Source organism: Ranitomeya variabilis, chromosome 5, assembly GCF_051348905.1.
Source record: "Ranitomeya variabilis isolate aRanVar5 chromosome 5, aRanVar5.hap1, whole genome shotgun sequence".
NCBI classification, from domain to species: Eukaryota; Metazoa; Chordata; class Amphibia; order Anura; family Dendrobatidae; genus Ranitomeya; species Ranitomeya variabilis.
The window spans coordinates 62,892,681-62,907,525 of NC_135236.1; the positions used below are offsets into that span (position 1 = coordinate 62,892,681).

General features: G+C 40.3%; 25 non-coding genes across 25 annotated transcripts; 9 read left to right on the forward strand and 16 right to left on the reverse strand.

The window, feature by feature from the left end:
- Positions 1-58: 58 nt before the first annotated feature.
- On the reverse strand, positions 59-130 carry TRNAE-UUC (transfer RNA glutamic acid (anticodon UUC)). Its single transcript has one exon. It is a non-coding gene; the product is annotated as a tRNA-Glu (tRNA).
- An 88-nt stretch (positions 131-218) lies between these two features.
- On the forward strand, positions 219-291 carry TRNAM-CAU (transfer RNA methionine (anticodon CAU)). Its single transcript has one exon. It is a non-coding gene; the product is annotated as a tRNA-Met (tRNA).
- Positions 292-593: 302 nt separating this feature from the next.
- On the reverse strand, positions 594-665 carry TRNAE-CUC (transfer RNA glutamic acid (anticodon CUC)). Its single transcript has one exon. It is a non-coding gene; the product is annotated as a tRNA-Glu (tRNA).
- A 1,075-nt stretch (positions 666-1,740) lies between these two features.
- On the reverse strand, positions 1,741-1,812 carry TRNAE-UUC (transfer RNA glutamic acid (anticodon UUC)). Its single transcript has one exon. It is a non-coding gene; the product is annotated as a tRNA-Glu (tRNA).
- Positions 1,813-1,900: 88 nt separating this feature from the next.
- Positions 1,901-1,973, forward strand: TRNAM-CAU (transfer RNA methionine (anticodon CAU)). The gene has a single exon. It is a non-coding gene; the product is annotated as a tRNA-Met (tRNA).
- A 302-nt stretch (positions 1,974-2,275) lies between these two features.
- TRNAE-CUC (transfer RNA glutamic acid (anticodon CUC)) lies at positions 2,276-2,347 on the reverse strand. Its single transcript has one exon. It is a non-coding gene; the product is annotated as a tRNA-Glu (tRNA).
- A 1,075-nt stretch (positions 2,348-3,422) lies between these two features.
- TRNAE-UUC (transfer RNA glutamic acid (anticodon UUC)) lies at positions 3,423-3,494 on the reverse strand. Its single transcript has one exon. It is a non-coding gene; the product is annotated as a tRNA-Glu (tRNA).
- Positions 3,495-3,582: 88 nt separating this feature from the next.
- TRNAM-CAU (transfer RNA methionine (anticodon CAU)) lies at positions 3,583-3,655 on the forward strand. Its single transcript has one exon. It is a non-coding gene; the product is annotated as a tRNA-Met (tRNA).
- Positions 3,656-3,957: 302 nt separating this feature from the next.
- TRNAE-CUC (transfer RNA glutamic acid (anticodon CUC)) lies at positions 3,958-4,029 on the reverse strand. The gene has a single exon. It is a non-coding gene; the product is annotated as a tRNA-Glu (tRNA).
- A 1,237-nt stretch (positions 4,030-5,266) lies between these two features.
- Positions 5,267-5,339, forward strand: TRNAM-CAU (transfer RNA methionine (anticodon CAU)). Its single transcript has one exon. It is a non-coding gene; the product is annotated as a tRNA-Met (tRNA).
- Positions 5,340-5,641: 302 nt separating this feature from the next.
- TRNAE-CUC (transfer RNA glutamic acid (anticodon CUC)) lies at positions 5,642-5,713 on the reverse strand. The gene has a single exon. It is a non-coding gene; the product is annotated as a tRNA-Glu (tRNA).
- A 1,063-nt stretch (positions 5,714-6,776) lies between these two features.
- On the reverse strand, positions 6,777-6,848 carry TRNAE-UUC (transfer RNA glutamic acid (anticodon UUC)). Its single transcript has one exon. It is a non-coding gene; the product is annotated as a tRNA-Glu (tRNA).
- An 88-nt stretch (positions 6,849-6,936) lies between these two features.
- TRNAM-CAU (transfer RNA methionine (anticodon CAU)) lies at positions 6,937-7,009 on the forward strand. Its single transcript has one exon. It is a non-coding gene; the product is annotated as a tRNA-Met (tRNA).
- A 302-nt stretch (positions 7,010-7,311) lies between these two features.
- TRNAE-CUC (transfer RNA glutamic acid (anticodon CUC)) lies at positions 7,312-7,383 on the reverse strand. The gene has a single exon. It is a non-coding gene; the product is annotated as a tRNA-Glu (tRNA).
- Positions 7,384-8,453: 1,070 nt separating this feature from the next.
- On the reverse strand, positions 8,454-8,525 carry TRNAE-UUC (transfer RNA glutamic acid (anticodon UUC)). The gene has a single exon. It is a non-coding gene; the product is annotated as a tRNA-Glu (tRNA).
- Positions 8,526-8,613: 88 nt separating this feature from the next.
- Positions 8,614-8,686, forward strand: TRNAM-CAU (transfer RNA methionine (anticodon CAU)). The gene has a single exon. It is a non-coding gene; the product is annotated as a tRNA-Met (tRNA).
- A 302-nt stretch (positions 8,687-8,988) lies between these two features.
- TRNAE-CUC (transfer RNA glutamic acid (anticodon CUC)) lies at positions 8,989-9,060 on the reverse strand. Its single transcript has one exon. It is a non-coding gene; the product is annotated as a tRNA-Glu (tRNA).
- Positions 9,061-10,134: 1,074 nt separating this feature from the next.
- Positions 10,135-10,206, reverse strand: TRNAE-UUC (transfer RNA glutamic acid (anticodon UUC)). The gene has a single exon. It is a non-coding gene; the product is annotated as a tRNA-Glu (tRNA).
- Positions 10,207-10,294: 88 nt separating this feature from the next.
- Positions 10,295-10,367, forward strand: TRNAM-CAU (transfer RNA methionine (anticodon CAU)). The gene has a single exon. It is a non-coding gene; the product is annotated as a tRNA-Met (tRNA).
- A 302-nt stretch (positions 10,368-10,669) lies between these two features.
- Positions 10,670-10,741, reverse strand: TRNAE-CUC (transfer RNA glutamic acid (anticodon CUC)). The gene has a single exon. It is a non-coding gene; the product is annotated as a tRNA-Glu (tRNA).
- A 1,075-nt stretch (positions 10,742-11,816) lies between these two features.
- Positions 11,817-11,888, reverse strand: TRNAE-UUC (transfer RNA glutamic acid (anticodon UUC)). The gene has a single exon. It is a non-coding gene; the product is annotated as a tRNA-Glu (tRNA).
- Positions 11,889-11,976: 88 nt separating this feature from the next.
- Positions 11,977-12,049, forward strand: TRNAM-CAU (transfer RNA methionine (anticodon CAU)). The gene has a single exon. It is a non-coding gene; the product is annotated as a tRNA-Met (tRNA).
- A 302-nt stretch (positions 12,050-12,351) lies between these two features.
- Positions 12,352-12,423, reverse strand: TRNAE-CUC (transfer RNA glutamic acid (anticodon CUC)). The gene has a single exon. It is a non-coding gene; the product is annotated as a tRNA-Glu (tRNA).
- Positions 12,424-13,660: 1,237 nt separating this feature from the next.
- Positions 13,661-13,733, forward strand: TRNAM-CAU (transfer RNA methionine (anticodon CAU)). Its single transcript has one exon. It is a non-coding gene; the product is annotated as a tRNA-Met (tRNA).
- A 302-nt stretch (positions 13,734-14,035) lies between these two features.
- Positions 14,036-14,107, reverse strand: TRNAE-CUC (transfer RNA glutamic acid (anticodon CUC)). Its single transcript has one exon. It is a non-coding gene; the product is annotated as a tRNA-Glu (tRNA).
- Between the last annotated feature and the right edge of the window lie 738 nt (positions 14,108-14,845).

Below are 14,845 nucleotides of genomic sequence, written 5' to 3' on the forward strand. Positions count from 1 at the left end.
TTATCTGCAAAACACATTTCGGTCTTTGAATGTTGGCAGTAGTACAGAAAAAAGTGCATTCCCATACCGGGAGTCGAACCCGGGCCGCCTGGGTGAAAACCAGGAATCCTAACCGCTAGACCATATGGGAATAGATACCTTCAAACTCATTGACAATATGAAAAAAATAAGTTTCGTGCCTTGCACAAGAAATGTCTGCAGATTAGCATGTGTGTCTTGCCTCGTTAGCGCAGTAGGTAGCGCGTCAATCTCATAATCTGAAGGTCGTGAGTTCGATCCTCACACGGGGCAGCATATTCCTCTTTTCTTAAGAGATCTTGTCCCCAACTTAGAACTTTCCCTTTCAGTTCTAAAACAATTCTGATAGTTAAGGAATTGTGAACCCATATGACAGATAGTACACATGGGTTGTTGAGTCTCTTAACACTTTTGGTGTAAAAAGAGGTAGTTGGGAATGGTTTGAGCTATGAAAAGTCACAGGGAGCTGGTGTTCAGCATTTTTGACGCTTAAATCCAAATTGTACCTGAAATACTTTGGTCCGAAAACAACGTGTCAGTCTTTGAAAGTTGGCGGTAGTACAGAAAAGGGTACTTTCCCATACCGGGAGTCGAACCTGGGCCGCCTGGGTGAGAACCAGGAATCCTAACCGCTAGACCATATGGGAAATGATGCATAACAGAATCAGTGACAATCTAAAAAAAAGAAGTTTACTACTTGGCACAAGAAACTTCTGCTGTTCAGTTTTCGCAACTTGCCTCGTTAACACAGTAGGAAGCAAATCAGTCTCATAAGCTGAAGGTTGAACGTTTGATGGTCAGAAGAGGCACTGGCCCCTTGTTTTTTCAATCAATTCTGTCTCCATCGTGGCTAGAGAGCCACCGATTTTTCCCATTCAGTACCAAAACATAACCGATTGCAGCAAGGAGGAGAGCTCTAATGACAGACAGGGAAAAAAGTTTTGCTGAGTCCCTTAAAACCTAGGAGTTAAATAAGAGAAATAAGAATGGTTTGAGATTTGACCTCCAATGGTATGTGGTGCAAATAAATATCCAAAAACTCTGGTGGTTGACATTTTTGCTGCATAGAGCAGCTCAAACCTAAACTGATTCCATCTACAAGGTACGTGGCAGCTTTTGAATGTGCGTACATGTACCAAAGGAGGGTCACTCCCATAGCAGGAATTGAACCAGTAAACCAGGGATACTAGGTCCTTTTCCACATGGGTAAAGCTTTACACTATCCAACAAAACAGTTTAAAAACAAACAAACAAAAAAAAAAAACAGAAGTTTTATGCTTTGATTGAATAACTTAACATCACTAAAGCTAAAACTTACCACATGAACACCATAATTAGCATATCAGTTGGTAATCTGAAGAATATGATTTTATTCCTCACACGTGGTAATACTCCCTCCTTTTCTCAAGAGATTTTGTTACCAACTCAGAACTTTCCCATTAATTTCTGAAACGTTTCCGATTGGAAAGGAAGTAGGAGCCCTAACGACAGACAGAACACATGGATTGTTGAGTCCCTTAACACTTTGGAGTAAAAAGGTGTAGTTGAGAATGAGTTAAGCTATGAAACAAAATTAAATCTTGTGCAAAAGGTCAGAATGAATGACAAATACCCTGGTGTTTAGCATTTTTGACTGCATTGTGCAAATTCTATCTGAAATACTTTTATCTGCAAAACACATTTCGGTCTTTGAATGTTGGCAGTAGTACAGAAAAAAGTGCATTCCCATACCGGGAGTCGAACCCGGGCCGCCTGGGTGAAAACCAGGAATCCTAACCGCTAGACCATATGGGAATAGATACCTTCAAACTCATTGACAATATGAAAAAAATAAGTTTCGTGCCTTGCACAAGAAATGTCTGCAGATTAGCATGTGTGTCTTGCCTCGTTAGCGCAGTAGGTAGCGCGTCAATCTCATAATCTGAAGGTCGTGAGTTCGATCCTCACACGGGGCAGCATATTCCTCTTTTCTTAAGAGATCTTGTCCCCAACTTAGAACTTTCCCTTTCAGTTCTAAAACAATTCTGATAGTTAAGGAATTGTGAACCCATATGACAGATAGTACACATGGGTTGTTGAGTCTCTTAACACTTTTGGTGTAAAAAGAGGTAGTTGGGAATGGTTTGAGCTATGAAAAGTCACAGGGAGCTGGTGTTCAGCATTTTTGACGCTTAAATCCAAATTGTACCTGAAATACTTTGGTCCGAAAACAACGTGTCAGTCTTTGAAAGTTGGCGGTAGTACAGAAAAGGGTACTTTCCCATACCGGGAGTCGAACCTGGGCCGCCTGGGTGAGAACCAGGAATCCTAACCGCTAGACCATATGGGAAATGATGCATAACAGAATCAGTGACAATCTAAAAAAAAGAAGTTTACTACTTGGCACAAGAAACTTCTGCTGTTCAGTTTTCGCAACTTGCCTCGTTAACACAGTAGGAAGCAAATCAGTCTCATAAGCTGAAGGTTGAACGTTTGATGGTCAGAAGAGGCACTGGCCCCTTGTTTTTTCAATCAATTCTGTCTCCATCGTGGCTAGAGAGCCACCGATTTTTCCCATTCAGTACCAAAACATAACCGATTGCAGCAAGGAGGAGAGCTCTAATGACAGACAGGGAAAAAAGTTTTGCTGAGTCCCTTAAAACCTAGGAGTTAAATAAGAGAAATAAGAATGGTTTGAGATTTGACCTCCAATGGTATGTGGTGCAAATAAATATCCAAAAACTCTGGTGGTTGACATTTTTGCTGCATAGAGCAGCTCAAACCTAAACTGATTCCATCTACAAGGTACGTGGCAGCTTTTGAATGTGCGTACATGTACCAAAGGAGGGTCACTCCCATAGCAGGAATTGAACCAGTAAACCAGGGATACTAGGTCCTTTTCCACATGGGTAAAGCTTTACACTATCCAACAAAACAGTTTAAAAACAAACAAACAAAAAAAAAAAACAGAAGTTTTATGCTTTGATTGAATAACTTAACATCACTAAAGCTAAAACTTACCACATGAACACCATAATTAGCATATCAGTTGGTAATCTGAAGAATATGATTTTATTCCTCACACGTGGTAATACTCCCTCCTTTTCTCAAGAGATTTTGTTACCAACTCAGAACTTTCCCATTAATTTCTGAAACGTTTCCGATTGGAAAGGAAGTAGGAGCCCTAACGACAGACAGAACACATGGATTGTTGAGTCCCTTAACACTTTGGAGTAAAAAGGTGTAGTTGAGAATGAGTTAAGCTATGAAACAAAATTAAATCTTGTGCAAAAGGTCAGAATGAATGACAAATACCCTGGTGTTTAGCATTTTTGACTGCATTGTGCAAATTCTATCTGAAATACTTTTATCTGCAAAACACATTTCGGTCTTTGAATGTTGGCAGTAGTACAGAAAAAAGTGCATTCCCATACCGGGAGTCGAACCCGGGCCGCCTGGGTGAAAACCAGGAATCCTAACCGCTAGACCATATGGGAATAGATACCTTCAAACTCATTGACAATATGAAAAAAATAAGTTTCGTGCCTTGCACAAGAAATGTCTGCAGATTAGCATGTGTGTCTTGCCTCGTTAGCGCAGTAGGTAGCGCGTCAATCTCATAATCTGAAGGTCGTGAGTTCGATCCTCACACGGGGCAGCATATTCCTCTTTTCTTAAGAGATCTTGTCCCCAACTTAGAACTTTCCCTTTCAGTTCTAAAACAATTCTGATAGTTAAGGAATTGTGAACCCATATGACAGATAGTACACATGGGTTGTTGAGTCTCTTAACACTTTTGGTGTAAAAAGAGGTAGTTGGGAATGGTTTGAGCTATGAAAAGTCACAGGGAGCTGGTGTTCAGCATTTTTGACGCTTAAATCCAAATTGTACCTGAAATACTTTGGTCCGAAAACAACGTGTCAGTCTTTGAAAGTTGGCGGTAGTACAGAAAAGGGTACTTTCCCATACCGGGAGTCGAACCTGGGCCGCCTGGGTGAGAACCAGGAATCCTAACCGCTAGACCATATGGGAAATGATGCATAACAGAATCAGTGACAATCTAAAAAAAAGAAGTTTACTACTTGGCACAAGAAACTTCTGCTGTTCAGTTTTCGCAACTTGCCTCGTTAACACAGTAGGAAGCAAATCAGTCTCATAAGCTGAAGGTTGAACGTTTGATGGTCAGAAGAGGCACTGGCCCCTTGTTTTTTCAATCAATTCTGTCTCCATCGTGGCTAGAGAGCCACCGATTTTTCCCATTCAGTACCAAAACATAACCGATTGCAGCAAGGAGGAGAGCTCTAATGACAGACAGGGAAAAAAGTTTTGCTGAGTCCCTTAAAACCTAGGAGTTAAATAAGAGAAATAAGAATGGTTTGAGATTTGACCTCCAATGGTATGTGGTGCAAATAAATATCCAAAAACTCTGGTGGTTGACATTTTTGCTGCATAGAGCAGCTCAAACCTAAACTGATTCCATCTACAAGGTACGTGGCAGCTTTTGAATGTGCGTACATGTACCAAAGGAGGGTCACTCCCATAGCAGGAATTGAATCAGTAAACCAGGGATACTAGGTCCTTTTCCACATGGGTAAAGCTTTACACTATCCAACAAAACAGTTTAAAAAAAAACAAACAAAAAAAAAAAAACAGAAGTTTTATGCTTTGATTGAATAACTTTTACATCACTAAAGCTAAAACTTACCACATGAACACCATAATTAGCATATCAGTTGGTAATCTGAAGAATATGATTTTATTCCTCACACGTGGTAATACTCCCTCCTTTTCTCAAGAGATTTTGTTACCAACTCAGAACTTTCCCATTAATTTCTGAAACGTTTCCGATTGGAAAGGAAGTAGGAGCCCTAACGACAGACAGAACACATGGATTGTTGAGTCCCTTAACACTTTGGAGTAAAAAGGTGTAGTTGAGAATGAGTTAAGCTATGAAACAAAATTAAATCTTGTGCAAAAGGTCAGAATGAATGACAAATACCCTGGTGTTTAGCATTTTTGACTACATTGTGCAAATTCTATCTGAAATACTTTTATCTGCAAAACACATTTCGGTCTTTGAATGTTGGCAGTAGTACAGAAAAAAGTGCATTCCCATACTGGGAGTCGAACCCGGGCCGCCTGGGTGAAAACCAGGAATCCTAACCGCTAGACCATATTGGAATAGATACCTTCAAACTCATTGACAATATGAAAAAAATAAGTTTCGTGCCTTGCACAAGAAATGTCTGCAGATTAGCATGTGTGTCTTGCCTCGTTAGCGCAGTAGGTAGCGCGTCAGTCTCATAATCTGAAGGTCGTGAGTTCGATCCTCACACGGGGCAGCATATTCCTCTTTTCTTAAGAGATCTTGTCCCCAACTTAGAACTTTCCCTTTCAGTTCTAAAACAATTCTGATAGTTAAGGAATTGTGAACCCATATGACAGATAGTACACATGGGTTGTTGAGTCTCTTAACACTTTTGGTGTAAAAAGAGGTAGTTGGGAATGGTTTGAGCTATGAAAAGTCACAGGGAGCTGGTGTTCAGCATTTTTGACGCTTAAATCCAAATTGTACCTGAAATACTTTGGTCCGAAAACAACGTGTCAGTCTTTGAAAGTTGGCGGTAGTACAGAAAAGGGTACTTTCCCATACCGGGAGTCGAACCCGGGCCGCCTGGGTGAGAACCAGGAATCCTAACCGCTAGACCATATGGGAAATGATGCATAACAGAATCAGTGACAATCTAAAAAAAAGAAGTTTACTACTTGGCACAAGAAACTTCTGCTGTTCAGTTTTCGCAACTTGCCTCGTTAACACAGTAGGAAGCAAATCAGTCTCATAAGCTGAAGGTTGAACGTTTGATGGTCAGAAGAGGCACTGGCCCCTTGTTTTTTCAATCAATTCTGTCTCCATCGTGGCTAGAGAGCCACCGATTTTTCCCATTCAGTACCAAAACATAACCGATTGCAGCAAGGAGGAGAGCTCTAATGACAGACAGGGAAAAAAGTTTTGCTGAGTCCCTTAAAACCTAGGAGTTAAATAAGAGAAATAAGAATGGTTTGAGATTTGACCTCCAATGGTATGTGGTGCAAATAAATATCCAAAAACTCTGGTGGTTGACATTTTTGCTGCATAGAGCAGCTCAAACCTAAACTGATTCCATCTACAAGGTACGTGGCAGCTTTTGAATGTGCGTACATGTACCAAAGGAGGGTCACTCCCATAGCAGGAATTGAACCAGTAAACCAGGGATACTAGGTCCTTTTCCACATGGGTAAAGCTGTACACTATCCAACAAAACAGTTTAAAAAAAAAAAAAAAAAAGTTTTATGCTTTGATTGAATAACTTTTACATCACTAAAGCTAAAACTTACCACATGAACACCATAATTAGCATATCAGTTGGTAATCTGAAGAATATGATTTTATTCCTCACACGTGGTAATACTCCCTCCTTTTCTCAAGAGATTTTGTTACCAACTCAGAACTTTCCCATTAATTTCTGAAACGTTTCCGATTGGAAAGGAAGTAGGAGCCCTAACGACAGACAGAACACATGGATTGTTGAGTCCCTTAACACTTTGGAGTAAAAAGGTGTAGTTGAGAATGAGTTAAGCTATGAAACAAAATTAAATCTTGTGCAAAAGGTCAGAATGAATGACAAATACCCTGGTGTTTAGCATTTTTGACTGCATTGTGCAAATTCTATCTGAAATACTTTTATCTGCAAAACACATTTCGGTCTTTGAATGTTGGCAGTAGTACAGAAAAAAGTGCATTCCCATACCGGGAGTCGAACCCGGGCCACCTGGGTGAAAACCAGGAATCCTAACCGCTAGACCATATGGGAATAGATACCTTCAAACTCATTGACAATATGAAAAAAATAAGTTTCGTGCCTTGCACAAGAAATGTCTGCAGATTAGCATGTGTGTCTTGCCTCGTTAGCGCAGTAGGTAGCGCGTCAGTCTCATAATCTGAAGGTCGTGAGTTCGATCCTCACACGGGGCAGCATATTCCTCTTTTCTTAAGAGATCTTGTCCCCAACTTAGAACTTTCCCTTTCAGTTCTAAAACAATTCTGATAGTTAAGGAATTGTGAACCCATATGACAGATAGTACACATGGGTTGTTGAGTCTCTTAACACTTTTGGTGTAAAAAGAGGTAGTTGGGAATGGTTTGAGCTATGAAAAGTCACAGGGAGCTGGTGTTCAGCATTTTTGACGCTTAAATCCAAATTGTACCTGAAATACTTTGGTCCGAAAACAACGTGTCAGTCTTTGAAAGTTGGCGGTAGTACAGAAAAGGGTACTTTCCCATACCGGGAGTCGAACCCGGGGCGCCTGGGTGAGAACCAGGAATCCTAACCGCTAGACCATATGGGAAATGATGCATAACAGAATCAGTGACAATCTAAAAAAAAGAAGTTTACTACTTGGCACAAGAAACTTCTGCTGTTCAGTTTTCGCAACTTGCCTCGTTAACACAGTAGGAAGCAAATCAGTCTCATAAGCTGAAGGTTGAACGTTTGATGGTCAGAAGAGGCACTGGCCCCTTGTTTTTTCAATCAATTCTGTCTCCATCGTGGCTAGAGAGCCACCGATTTTTCCCATTCAGTACCAAAACATAACCGATTGCAGCAAGGAGGAGAGCTCTAATGACAGACAGGGAAAAAAGGGTTGCTGAGTCCCTTAAAACCTAGGAGTTAAATAAGAGAAATAAGAATGGTTTGAGATTTGACCTCCAATGGTATGTGGTGCAAATAAATATCCAAAAACTCTGGTGGTTGACATTTTTGCTGCATAGAGCAGCTCAAACCTAAACTGATTCCATCTACAAGGTACGTGGCAGCTTTTGAATGTGCGTACATGTACCAAAGGAGGGTCACTCCCATAGCAGGAATTGAACCAGTAAACCAGGGATACTAGGTCCTTTTCCACATGGGTAAAGCTTTACACTATCCAACAAAACAGTTAAAAAAAAACAAAAAAAAAAACAGAAGTTTTATGCTTTGATTGAATAACTTTTACATCACTAAAGCTAAAACTTACCACATGAACACCATAATTAGCATATCAGTTGGTAATCTGAAGAATATGATTTTATTCCTCACACGTGGTAATACTCCCTCCTTTTCTCAAGAGATTTTGTTACCAACTCAGAACTTTCCCATTAATTTCTGAAACGTTTCCGATTGGAAAGGAAGTAGGAGCCCTAACGACAGACAGAACACATGGATTGTTGAGTCCCTTAACACTTTGGAGTAAAAAGGTGTAGTTGAGAATGAGTTAAGCTATGAAACAAAATTAAATCTTGTGCAAAAGGTCAGAATGAATGACAAATACCCTGGTGTTTAGCATTTTTGACTGCATTGTGCAAATTCTATCTGAAATACTTTTATCTGCAAAACACATTTCGGTCTTTGAATGTTGGCAGTAGTACAGAAAAAAGTGCATTCCCATACCGGGAGTCGAACCCGGGCCGCCTGGGTGAAAACCAGGAATCCTAACCGCTAGACCATATGGGAATAGATACCTTCAAACTCATTGACAATATGAAAAAAATAAGTTTCGTGCCTTGCACAAGAAATGTCTGCAGATTAGCAGGTGTGTCTTGCCTCGTTAGCGCAGTAGGTAGCGCGTCAGTCTCATAATCTGAAGGTCGTGAGTTCGATCCTCACACGGGGCAGCATATTCCTCTTTTCTTAAGAGATCTTGTCCCCAACTTAGAACTTTCCCTTTCAGTTCTAAAACAATTCTGATAGTTAAGGAATTGTGAACCCATATGACAGATAGTACACATGGGTTGTTGAGTCTCTTAACACTTTTGGTGTAAAAAGAGGTAGTTCGGAATGGTTTGAGCTATGAAAAGTCACAGGGAGCTGGTGTTCAGCATTTTTGACGCTTAAATCCAAATTGTACCTGAAATACTTTGGTCCGAAAACAACGTGTCAGTCTTTGAAAGTTGGCGGTAGTACAGAAAAGGGTACTTTCACATACCGGGAGTCGAACCCGGGCCGCCTGGGTGAGAACCAGGAATCCTAACCGCTAGACCATATGGGAAATGATGCATAACAGAATCAGTGACAATCTAAAAAAAAGAAGTTTACTACTTGGCACAAGAAACTTCTGCTGTTCAGTTTTCGCAACTTGCCTCGTTAACACAGTAGGAAGCAAATCAGTCTCATAAGCTGAAGGTTGAACGTTTGATGGTCAGAAGAGGCACTGGCCCCTTGTTTTTTCAATCAATTCTGTCTCCATCGTGGCTAGAGAGCCACCGATTTTTCCCATTCAGTACCAAAACATAACCGATTGCAGCAAGGAGGAGAGCTCTAATGACAGACAGGGAAAAAAGTTTTGCTGAGTCCCTTAAAACCTAGGAGTTAAATAAGAGAAATAAGAATGGTTTGAGATTTGACCTCCAATGGTATGTGGTGCAAATAAATATCCAAAAACTCTGGTGGTTGACATTTTTGCTGCATAGAGCAGCTCAAACCTAAACTGATTCCATCTACAAGGTACGTGGCAGCTTTTGAATGTGCGTACATGTACCAAAGGAGGGTCACTCCCATAGCAGGAATTGAACCAGTAAACCAGGGATACTAGGTCCTTTTCCACATGGGTAAAGCTTTACACTATCCAACAAAACAGTTTAAAAAAAAAACAAAAAAAAAAAAAACAGAAGTTTTATGCTTTGATTGAATAACTTTTACATCACTAAAGCTAAAACTTACCACATGAACACCATAATTAGCATATCAGTTGGTAATCTGAAGAATATGATTTTATTCCTCACACGTGGTAATACTCCCTCCTTTTCTCAAGAGATTTTGTTACCAACTCAGAACTTTCCCATTAATTTCTGAAACGTTTCCGATTGGAAAGGAAGTAGGAGCCCTAACGACAGACAGAACACATGGATTGTTGAGTCCCTTAACACTTTGGAGTAAAAAGGTGTAGTTGAGAATGAGTTAAGCTATGAAACAAAATTAAATCTTGTGCAAAAGGTCAGAATGAATGACAAATACCCTGGTGTTTAGCATTTTTGACTGCATTGTGCAAATTCTATCTGAAATACTTTTATCTGCAAAACACATTTCGGTCTTTGAATGTTGGCAGTAGTACAGAAAAAGTGCATTCCCATACCGGGAGTCGAACCCGGGCCGCCTGGGTGAAAACCAGGAATCCTAACCGCTAGACCATATGGGAATAGATACCTTCAAACTCATTGACAATATGAAAAAAATAAGTTTCGTGCCTTGCACAAGAAATGTCTGCAGATTAGCATGTGTGTCTTGCCTCATTAGCGCAGTAGGTAGCGCGTCAGTCTCATAATCTGAAGGTCGTGAGTTCGATCCTCACACGGGGCAGCATATTCCTCTTTTCTTAAGAGATCTTGTCCCCAACTTAGAACTTTCCCTTTCAGTTCTAAAACAATTCTGATAGTTAAGGAATTGTGAACCCATATGACAGATAGTACACATGGGTTGTTGAGTCTCTTAACACTTTTGGTGTAAAAAGAGGTAGTTGGGAATGGTTTGAGCTATGAAAAGTCACAGGGAGCTGGTGTTCAGCATTTTTGACGCTTAAATCCAAATTGTACCTGAAATACTTTGGTCCGAAAACAACGTGTCAGTCTTTGAAAGTTGGCGGTAGTACAGAAAAGGGTACTTTCCCATACCGGGAGTCGAACCCGGGCCGCCTGGGTGAGAACCAGGAATCCTAACCGCTAGACCATATGGGAAATGATGCATAACAAAATCAGTGACAATCTAAAAAAAAGAAGTTTACTACTTGGCACAAGAAACTTCTGCTGTTCAGTTTTCGCAACTTGCCTCGTTAACACAGTAGGAAGCAAATCAGTCTCATAAGCTGAAGGTTGAACGTTTGATGGTCAGAAGAGGCACTGGCCCCTTGTTTTTTCAATCAATTCTGTCTCCATCGTGGCTAGAGAGCCACCGATTTTTCCCATTCAGTACCAAAACATAACCGATTGCAGCAAGGAGGAGAGCTCTAATGACAGACAGGGAAAAAAGTTTTGCTGAGTCCCTTAAAACCTAGGAGTTAAATAAGAGAAATAAGAATGGTTTGAGATTTGACCTCCAATGGTATGTGGTGCAAATAAATATCCAAAAACTCTGGTGGTTGACATTTTTGCTGCATAGAGCAGCTCAAACCTAAACTGATTCCATCTACAAGGTACGTGGCAGCTTTTGAATGTGCGTACATGTACCAAAGGAGGGTCACTCCCATAGCAGGAATTGAACCAGTAAACCAGGGATACTAGGTCCTTTTCCACATGGGTAAAGCTTTACACTATCCAACAAAACAGTTTAAAAACAAACAAACAAAAAAAAAAAACAGAAGTTTTATGCTTTGATTGAATAACTTAACATCACTAAAGCTAAAACTTACCACATGAACACCATAATTAGCATATCAGTTGGTAATCTGAAGAATATGATTTTATTCCTCACACGTGGTAATACTCCCTCCTTTTCTCAAGAGATTTTGTTACCAACTCAGAACTTTCCCATTAATTTCTGAAACGTTTCCGATTGGAAAGGAAGTAGGAGCCCTAACGACAGACAGAACACATGGATTGTTGAGTCCCTTAAAACTTTGGAGTAAAAAGGTGTAGTTGAGAATGAGTTAAGCTATGAAACAAAATTAAATCTTGTGCAAAAGGTCAGAATGAATGACAAATACCCTGGTGTTTAGCATTTTTGACTGCATTGTGCAAATTCTATCTGAAATACTTTTATCTGCAAAACACATTTCGGTCTTTGAATGTTGGCAGTAGTACAGAAAAAAGTGCATTCCCATACCGGGAGTCGAACCCGGGCCGCCTGGGTGAAAACCAGGAATCCTAACCGCTAGACCATATGGGAATAGATACCTTCAAACTCATTGACAATATGAAAAAAATAAGTTTCGTGCCTTGCACAAGAAATGTCTGCAGATTAGCATGTGTGTCTTGCCTCGTTAGCGCAGTAGGTAGCGCGTCAGTCTCATAATCTGAAGGTCGTGAGTTCGATCCTCACACGGGGCAGCATATTCCTCTTTTCTTAAGAGATCTTGTCCCCAACTTAGAACTTTCCCTTTCAGTTCTAAAACAATTCTGATAGTTAAGGAATTGTGAACCCATATGACAGATAGTACACATGGGTTGTTGAGTCTCTTAACACTTTTGGTGTAAAAAGAGGTAGTTGGGAATGGTTTGAGCTATGAAAAGTCACAGGGAGCTGGAGTTCAGCATTTTTGACGCTTAAATCCAAATTGTACCTGAAATACTTTGGTCCGAAAACAACGTGTCAGTCTTTGAAAGTTGGCGGTAGTACAGAAAAGGGTACTTTCCCATACCGGGAGTCGAACCTGGGCCGCCTGGGTGAGAACCAGGAATCCTAACCGCTAGACCATATGGGAAATGATGCATAACAGAATCAGTGACAATCTAAAAAAAAGAAGTTTACTACTTGGCACAAGAAACTTCTGCTGTTCAGTTTTCGCAACTTGCCTCGTTAACACAGTAGGAAGCAAATCAGTCTCATAAGCTGAAGGTTGAACGTTTGATGGTCAGAAGAGGCACTGGCCCCTTGTTTTTTCAATCAATTCTGTCTCCATCGTGGCTAGAGAGCCACCGATTTTTCCCATTCAGTACCAAAACATAACCGATTGCAGCAAGGAGGAGAGCTCTAATGACAGACAGGGAAAAAAGTTTTGCTGAGTCCCTTAAAACCTAGGAGTTAAATAAGAGAAATAAGAATGGTTTGAGATTTGACCTCCAATGGTATGTGGTGCAAATAAATATCCAAAAACTCTGGTGGTTGACATTTTTGCTGCATAGAGCAGCTCAAACCTAAACTGATTCCATCTACAAGGTACGTGGCAGCTTTTGAATGTGCGTACATGTACCAAAGGAGGGTCACTCCCATAGCAGGAATTGAATCAGTAAACCAGGGATACTAGGTCCTTTTCCACATGGGTAAAGCTTTACACTATCCAACAAAACAGTTTAAAAAAAAACAAACAAAAAAAAAAAAACAGAAGTTTTATGCTTTGATTGAATAACTTTTACATCACTAAAGCTAAAACTTACCACATGAACACCATAATTAGCATATCAGTTGGTAATCTGAAGAATATGATTTTATTCCTCACACGTGGTAATACTCCCTCCTTTTCTCAAGAGATTTTGTTACCAACTCAGAACTTTCCCATTAATTTCTGAAACGTTTCCGATTGGAAAGGAAGTAGGAGCCCTAACGACAGACAGAACACATGGATTGTTGAGTCCCTTAACACTTTGGAGTAAAAAGGTGTAGTTGAGAATGAGTTAAGCTATGAAACAAAATTAAATCTTGTGCAAAAGGTCAGAATGAATGACAAATACCCTGGTGTTTAGCATTTTTGACTACATTGTGCAAATTCTATCTGAAATACTTTTATCTGCAAAACACATTTCGGTCTTTGAATGTTGGCAGTAGTACAGAAAAAAGTGCATTCCCATACTGGGAGTCGAACCCGGGCCGCCTGGGTGAAAACCAGGAATCCTAACCGCTAGACCATATTGGAATAGATACCTTCAAACTCATTGACAATATGAAAAAAATAAGTTTCGTGCCTTGCACAAGAAATGTCTGCAGATTAGCATGTGTGTCTTGCCTCGTTAGCGCAGTAGGTAGCGCGTCAGTCTCATAATCTGAAGGTCGTGAGTTCGATCCTCACACGGGGCAGCATATTCCTCTTTTCTTAAGAGATCTTGTCCCCAACTTAGAACTTTCCCTTTCAGTTCTAAAACAATTCTGATAGTTAAGGAATTGTGAACCCATATGACAGATAGTACACATGGGTTGTTGAGTCTCTTAACACTTTTGGTGTAAAAAGAGGTAGTTGGGAATGGTTTGAGCTATGAAAAGTCACAGGGAGCTGGTGTTCAGCATTTTTGACGCTTAAATCCAAATTGTACCTGAAATACTTTGGTCCGAAAACAACGTGTCAGTCTTTGAAAGTTGGCGGTAGTACAGAAAAGGGTACTTTCCCATACCGGGAGTCGAACCCGGGCCGCCTGGGTGAGAACCAGGAATCCTAACCGCTAGACCATATGGGAAATGATGCATAACAGAATCAGTGACAATCTAAAAAAAAGAAGTTTACTACTTGGCACAAGAAACTTCTGCTGTTCAGTTTTCGCAACTTGCCTCGTTAACACAGTAGGAAGCAAATCAGTCTCATAAGCTGAAGGTTGAACGTTTGATGGTCAGAAGAGGCACTGGCCCCTTGTTTTTTCAATCAATTCTGTCTCCATCGTGGCTAGAGAGCCACCGATTTTTCCCATTCAGTACCAAAACATAACCGATTGCAGCAAGGAGGAGAGCTCTAATGACAGACAGGGAAAAAAGTTTTGCTGAGTCCCTTAAAACCTAGGAGTTAAATAAGAGAAATAAGAATGGTTTGAGATTTGACCTCCAATGGTATGTGGTGCAAATAAATATCCAAAAACTCTGGTGGTTGACATTTTTGCTGCATAGAGCAGCTCAAACCTAAACTGATTCCATCTACAAGGTACGTGGCAGCTTTTGAATGTGCGTACATGTACCAAAGGAGGGTCACTCCCATAGCAGGAATTGAACCAGTAAACCAGGGATACTAGGTCCTTTTCCACATGGGTAAAGCTGTACACTATCCAACAAAACAGTTTAAAAAAAAAAAAAAAAAAGTTTTATGCTTTGATTGAATAACTTTTACATCACTAAAGCTAAAACTTACCACATGAACACCATAATTAGCATATCAGTTGGTAATCTGAAGAATATGATTTTATTCCTCACACGTGGTAATACTCCCT